General features: G+C 44.3%; 1 long non-coding RNA gene across 1 annotated transcript; it reads right to left on the bottom strand.

Annotated features, from left to right (window-relative positions):
- Window positions 1-6,273: 6,273 nt before the first annotated feature.
- Window positions 6,274-7,169, bottom strand: LOC106725002. Its single transcript, XR_001360840.1, has 2 exons — window positions 6,860-7,169; window positions 6,274-6,369 (listed from the first exon to the last, which is right to left on the bottom strand). It is a non-coding gene; the product is annotated as an uncharacterized LOC106725002 (long non-coding RNA).
- Window positions 7,170-7,615: the final 446 nt, after the last annotated feature.

Raw genomic sequence — 7,615 nt, 5'->3', positions numbered from 1 at the left:
AATATGAGTGCAATTTAGGAGACCTGTATTTTGGCCTTCATTATAGCATTAGTGCTAGAAGATCTTAGATTAAATCATTCACTCTCTTTGGTCTTAAATTTCCTGTTATATATAAAAGGTACTCAGAATGCCCACTCAAATCTTCCTATGATTCCTGTGAAAAGCAAATTAATTATCTTTGTGTAAAACAGTGACTGTACCACTATTTTATTAGCAGTATTAATAAGCTCTTTGACACACATTTATAATTATCAGACACATAAAAGTAGGTTCTGTCATTTAACTTTAAATGTCTTTAAGTAATTAAACAGATAATTGACAATTCAGTTCAAACAAAGCAGTAGACTCCATCGTGTATATATGTATGTATATAATATACATATATATGGTATATATGATATAGTTATATAACAAATTATACATAAGTTCCACATTTTCTAAATTTTTTATAGTAAGTCAATTTACTAGTGACACGGAATATTTCCTTTCAAGGAAATTTTTGTGTGTGCGCATTATAAAATATTATCAGTGTTTATAATTTTGCATCTAGATCTTTTACCTAGCATGAGGCCATTTTTCTATTTAATTACAAAATCTTCATGAGAAATTTTCAACTGCCTAATGTGTCATCATGGGGATATATTATTATTTACTTAACCATTCCTCTTATCTTAATCACATTACTTTCAATTACTTACTTTATCTGTATCATTTTTTGTATAATTCTACATTTCTGTTTCCTTAGAGTTGATTCTAAGAGGAGCAGTTAAGGGAACAAAAAGTGAGAGCATTTCAAGACTTTAAATACATATTATTAAATTGTGCTAAAAATGGACTGTACTAATTTTTAACTTCTATTAAGAATATATAATGAGAGGGCTTAATTTGAGGGTACACAAGCCATCACTGGGCCACATATTTTTTTCTAATTATAAAAGCGATTCATGTTTGTACACAGAACAATAACTTAAAAACACTTTTCCCTCAAGCCCCCAACCACCACCTCTCTCATTCCTTACTATTAACAGTTTGAGAAGTATACTCTCAAACTGTTTTTTAATTAAAAAAAGGTTTGCATTTAAATTTTAACAATAATATATTTATTTTGATGCATATTGAAAATGGATCGGTAACTAGCCCATCAGACCTGTGCTTTTATGGGTGTTATTGCTTCTGATGAAGCTAAAAAAATTTAAGTTGATTTAAAAATAATATATATTAAGTAAATAAAAGTGCAAGTAGTATGAAAATATGTCTTAAAAGTCTTGAATGTGATATGAGAGTAACTTTAGGAAACTGCCATGGAGGGATAGCTTCTAGAGCTGCCTGCCCCCCTCCAGCTCTGCATTTTTGACCAGGTCACATCCCCTCTCTGGGCTTCAATTTGAGTGCAAATCATAAGCATCTGGAAATACCAATCTTTCTGCAATAAGGGATGTCTCAACAAATGGGCAGTATTTCAGTTGAGTTTTTTTCTTCTGAATTTTGGTTAATCTATCAAAGTTTATTTAAGCTTGCTCTCTTTCCTAAAAATAAAAAAAGTATCTTCTCTAGAAAGAATTTCACGTTCAATTATGAGTTAAGGGAAGACATTGGCTTTAAAATGAAATCCCAAAATTTTATCTTAAAATATTACGTCTCAATAACTCTATAGGAGAAACAGAAAATTTCAAATTAAGCAGTCTCTTTATTGGCCAAATCCTGTATTGCTTTCGAGTAAGTAAACAATCTGAAGTTCTATAGCCAAGTGATGAGATATTAAAGTTAGTGGTTCATCTTTGTGTTCCTAGTATTCAGTTATGAGTATGTCCCACTGTCGATGCTAGACAAATAGTCAATGGATGGATGATATGCCACATGAATGAATGTTCCACATTATAGTAACTAGTCTAATAACAACTGTAAATTCACCTCCCACCGATGGGAGGTTAAAAGAAATTTTTTTTAGAACATTGCTATTGAAACATCTTTGGTACCCAAAGGTATATATACAGTGGGGCCTTGACTTACGAGTTTAATTCGTTCCGAGACCGAGCTCGTTAACTCAAATTACTCTATCAACTCAATGCAAAAAATCAGCCGAGAGACAGCTGGTATCTCAAAAAACTCGTTAGTCGGGACACTCGTAAGTCAAGGCCCCACTGTACAAAGATTCATACAGAGTAAGTTTAGTATGTTATTGCAACTTCTCTTCCTTTGAGAATTGTTCAGAATTAGGAATCATCCACCTTTGTCTTCTTTTAGTCACTTCTCCCTAAGATGGACACTAGTCCACTAGTTACGTGTTTGAAATGGGTTTATGAGAATATACTGATTTTTTTTGTAAGGGATCAGAAGGTGTGCGAGTGACTTCCCTTTCTTGATATTTGCAGGGTCCATAATTATGCAATTTGGAGTTTTCAGAAAAAAAAACACAAATTCAAAGTCTGAGTAATTTCCAACAAGAGTGAAAAATCTCAAAAATTCAAAATTTTAAAAACATAGTAATAGCTTTGGCCGGTGTGGCTCAGTTGGTTAAGCATCATCCTGTGCACCAAGGGTCCTGGGTTCAATTCCCAGTTAGGGCGCATGCCCAGGTTTTGGGTTGGGTCCCTGGTCGGGGTTTGTGTGGAAGGTAACCAACCTATCGATGTTTCCTTCTCTCTCTCTAAAATCAATAAAAACATATTTGAAAAAAACAAAATAACAAACACACTCCAATTGTAAAGACTATATTGAATTGCAAAAAAACAACAACACAGGAGTTTTATATAGGCAGGAAAATACCAAGTTCAAAAGGTGTGTCACAATACGGTCCAATGTTTAAGAATTAAATAATGAAGACTTCTGAAAAAGACACATTCTCTACTCACCTACTCTTTATTTTCCTAAAATCATCAGCTTGAACAGTTTTCCAGCTGGGATTTAGAAAGTGGGATTATAAACTGGATTTTTTTTTTGGGGGGGGGTATAATTTTCAGGAAGCAAAGCGTTTCCTTTTTTATATGATAGACTCTAAGAATTGAATCAATAACATCGGGACACCTAAACACTCTTGTTTCAGTTTAAATTCTTTTTAATATAGCCTCAGGACCTACTCTTTCTTCTTCCCATGATTCCTTCCTGCAGGTGATAGAAGCCGCCTTTCTCTCCATAAACAGTTTTCTTTAAGAGATTTGGGTGTCTTCCTTTCCTAAACCTCTAAAAATCAAAATGATTTATAGACTATCTCTATCCTGCTAGAGTTGGGCAAGTAAGTGGATCATATTTGCATGGGTCACTCTGATTATAGGACTTCACTGTTTCTTGAACTAAAATTTCAAGATTTATTATTCTATTAATGCTCATAAAGTCACTCTTTTGATGAGCCATAATTTCCCTTAATGAGGAGTCTGTATGCCACTCACCCATGATAAGGGAGAAGTAAGTCCAGACTTCCAACATATTCATATTTCCTGGGTCATTAATAGAGTCTTGAAATCCCATATGACTCCAGGGGTTAATGGCCTAGGGTACAGTAACAAAGGTAAATTTCACCCAGTCAACTTGTCCCCATGAGACTTCCCTCACCTTGTTGGCTGTGTACAAAAATCTAAGCTTTTCCATTTTAATTTAAAAATTTAGAAATTAACCCTCCTGGTGGAGAAGATAACCCACCAAGGAGGCTTGCATTATCTCTGTGAATATTCTTAGGGAATGAAATAGCAGGAGGTGTGAACTTTCTTCTGTTTATCTTAATGGTCCGCTAATGGCAAAGCATAATTACAGTTACTTAAGTGCCAAGTTTATCAAGATTTTCACTAACATCTCCAGCCACCGCGCTTTCCTGGACTGACCCAGCTTTTATTTACCCAATCGCTTTACCATCATTTGAAAGAAAACTGCCCTCCATAAAAACAAGCAAGCAAACAAAAGCCCACTCCGCAGCCGGGTTTAATTTCTTTCAATTATTTTACTTGGGCAGTTAAGACACTTGTGACTCCAAAAAAAAAGTCGAAAAAATATATATATATATGGGATCAGTAACTGAAATTTTAGCCTTCCCACCTTCAAAAAGCAGGGCTATGCGGGAGTTTTGTAGTAGTTTGCTTCATGGCTTTGGGAAATCAATTTGCTTCTAAACCAGAAGGTGGTCTTCCCAAGACCATCCTATATTTGGGATGGAAACTTAGGCATTGTACCTTCCCCCCAGGGCACCCACATGAGCAGCCCGAGAGCCACCTATCTCCCCATCGGTCTCCGGATCTCCTCGCTGCCTTTGTCCCTTCAAGACGTGGAGGCTTGGAGAGGAGGTTTGGTTTCCAAGGATTGGAGCGTTTGAAGGGCGGGGCCATCTCCAAGTCCATCTCCCCTTTTTTGTCCTCTCCTCCTGGGACGGGAGGGAGGAGCCAGGTCCCCCCGCGGCCGGGCCGGGTCGGGAGCTCTCTATTTCGGTCGCTCGAGGTGAGTGTGAAAGGGCGGCAGCCCGTTTCATTGCAGCGCAGGTTAATTTCTGGAGTTCACCGCGGTCAGTGCGCCCGCCGCTTCCCGGGGCTTTGCCAAGAGGGTTTATGAGGTCGGAGGCGTGTTGGGGCGCGCTCACGTTTTCGCGAAAGGCTCCTCCCCAGGGTTCATTCCCCGACTGCGGGAAGTCCTCCGGTGCCCCGGGAGCCTCGGGTTTCCTCTGACCTCGCCGCTTCTTCCTCCCTCCCCTACGCTTGGTTCCCTGCCACCCCGCCCCCCGCCCCTGGGGAAGGGCGGCCCCCATCTTAGGATTTCCGACCCAAGCCAACCCAAAAGGTACCTCCACGTCGATGAAGATTTTTATCACCACCTCCCAAACCCAGCAGTCCTAGGAGCTTTCAACCTGAAATACGATTGTTATTTTTTCCCGTGCCGGGCTTTGACAGAAAAAAGTCAGCTTTTTATTAAAGACAAAGAAGTAAATTATCAGCCGGGGCACTGAAAGGGACGGCGGAGACCTGGCGCGTTTCTTCTCGCGGCCACGAGGAATTTATGGGGGAGCGGCGGCCGGCGCTCAGACACCCCTGGGGTCCCGCGGGGGAGGAGCTCGGGACCGAAGGGCTTCCCCAAGTCCCCGCAGGCACCTGGAGGGAGAGTCCTCCCAGGTCTGCACAAAGCCGGGATCCTCTCAGCCCTGAACAGCCTCGCCGTCCTCCGCTCTCCTTTCTTTCCTCTTCTCTTTCTTTCGACTCCCGTCTCCCTCTCGCCTCGGCGCTTTCTCCTCCCGGTTCCCCTCACCTACTTTTTCCCTGGCCTCTCCTCCCCCTTCCCCCTCCTTTCTTCTCCACCGCACGCGTAGAGTGTCATTTATTTATTTATTTATCACCCCCGCCATCAACACCCTTTTAGGGCTTCCAAGCTTTTCAATGCGAGTGGGAGGAGAAAAGGGCAGGAAGTGTTGACTCGGAGGGGGGTGAAATCGTGCCTCTGGGTGAGAGCTTCTGCCCCAGAATAAACGATGGGGGAATGTCTAGGAAAAGGAGGATTCAGATCTGTTTATGAAACCCCGCTTTCCGACAGCGAGCAACTCCGCGCGCGTCTCCTCCTCCTCCCCCTTTATTGTATGGGTTTATGGATACATCTTCCTGGACTGTTGTGTGGAAGGGGGAGGAGTGAGTATTTAAAGACGGCAATCTCGCCCTGGATCCTCACCGCCGCGCCTTCTCCACCGGATGCGCGCTCCCCAATGCGAAGGAATCCAGCAACGTCCCCCAGTTCAGCCGCGGACAAAAGAAACTTTAATTAAGGTCTCTGCCCCGCGCGCTGCGTGTTTTCTCTCTGTCCCCCAGGCTGTTGATGTCCAACTCGAGAATGCGAGAAATAGAAATGGCACAACCAGCCCATGCCCTTGAACTTCAATTGCTCCTGACTTGCTGTATTGATTTTTATACTGTAGGCTTTTTTTTTTTAAAGCCGTAGGAGATGCCCCACCTGGTTGGGGGTGGGGACCCACTCCTTTGCAAAAGGGATAGGTCAGAATGATTTGGGGAAAATTACACCACATAAAAAAATCAAGGTGTGAAAGCTTCCTTCTTGGCTCTCTTGTCTTCAACACCACGACACCTTATCATTAGGAGCGCTGATTGTTACTTTCCGAGCCTTAGATGATCGGCCAGAAAGTGCAAACAACGCGGGGCTGGAGGGTGTAAAGTTATTTAAGTAGGCTTTTTTTTTTTCTTTTGGTGCGCCGTCAAAACATTTCACAAGTTAGGGAAAGAAAGTGGTGGTTCCGAGGCTTGGAATGATAGGTTCTCTCCCTTCCCCATCCCCCTTTCCATATCAAAAAAGAAATAAAATGCACAATGAGCCTTTATTTCGGGGGAGAAGTCTTCAAAATACGTGCCAGTAATGGACAATTTGAGCTTTTCACTGGAGATACACCGCAAGCTGGAAAGGGATTAAAAAGCCCCACGTGGTTGATCTGGATTTAGACTTGCAACCTCTAGTTCCCCATGTCTGTTCTGTGCAAAGATTGGCCTCTAGATGGATGCGTGTGAGGGTCTCTCTGGGCCCTGGGTTCGGCCTCTGGGGCAGGGCTGATGGTGGGAACCTGGGGAGCCACGGGACAGGGTCCTCACGGGGGGCTTCCTCTGCTGGCCGGGCGGCCGGGCGCCTTCGGGACGCGAGCGCGCACGTCTCAGCCTGGCCGCCGCGCTCCTCGCACCGCCTTCTCCGCAGGTCTTTATTCATCTCATCTCCCTCTTCCCCTTCTCCTCCTCCTTTGCCTCCTTCTCCTCCTCTTCCTCCTCCTCCTCTACCACCACCACCACCACCTCCTTCTCCGCCGCCGCCACCTCCTCCTCTTGCATCTCACTGGCCTGGCTCGGTGTTGCTCTAAGTGACAAAGACAATGTCCCAGCCTTAACTTTGCAACCACCTTGCCTCCTTCTGGGGTTCAGCAGAGGGGAGGGGGACAGCAGCCGCAGCCTCAGCATCTCCTCCAGCTTCTCCTTCTGCTCTTCTCCAGCTCTTGGATAAAATTCTTCCCTTTTATGCCCCCTGCCCATTTCCTCGTTTCTTTCTTTCTTTCTCTTTTCTTCCTCTCTCCTGCGCGGTGTTGTTATTAGAAAGGCTTCGCGCACCCCCTGGTGCTCCGGCGTTTTGTGTGGCAGGAGAAGATTGTCTTCCTTCTCTCTTTCTGTCTTGCTTTCTCTCTCCCTCTGGTTGCTCATTATTCAGAGAGAGACACAGAGGGAGGGAGAGAGAGGGAGCGCGCGCGAGAGGGAGGAGAGGAGAGAGAAGAGGAGAGGGGAGAGAGAGTGAGAGGGAGAGGGAGGGAGGGAGGGAGGGAGAGGGAGAGAGAGACGGATATCTCAGGTCATCTGCAGCTGCAGAGTCTGAGGAGCCGAGGAAGGCAGGGAAGATGGCGATCCTCCATTGCTGAGACCCGGCAGAAGCACATGAGACTCCCAAACAACTTCCACAACAATAACCCGAGCAGGAAGAGGAGAAAGAGAAAGAGGATAAGGAGGCGGTGGGGCCGGAGAACCCGAAACACCTCCCGGCGCCGGGACGCTTCTTCTGTAAGTTATTGCAATTAACCGACACCTCGGGGTGGTCCGGGTGCTCCCGGGAGGAGAGCGCGGGGTGGTGGACGCACAAACGCGCTCATTCATTCGGCCGAGGAGGGTTG

Source organism: Myotis brandtii, unplaced genomic scaffold, assembly GCF_000412655.1.
Source record: "Myotis brandtii unplaced genomic scaffold, ASM41265v1 scaffold13, whole genome shotgun sequence".
NCBI lineage: Eukaryota > Metazoa > Chordata > Mammalia > Chiroptera > Vespertilionidae > Myotis > Myotis brandtii.
This window is presented reverse-complemented; position numbering and strand designations above follow the sequence as displayed.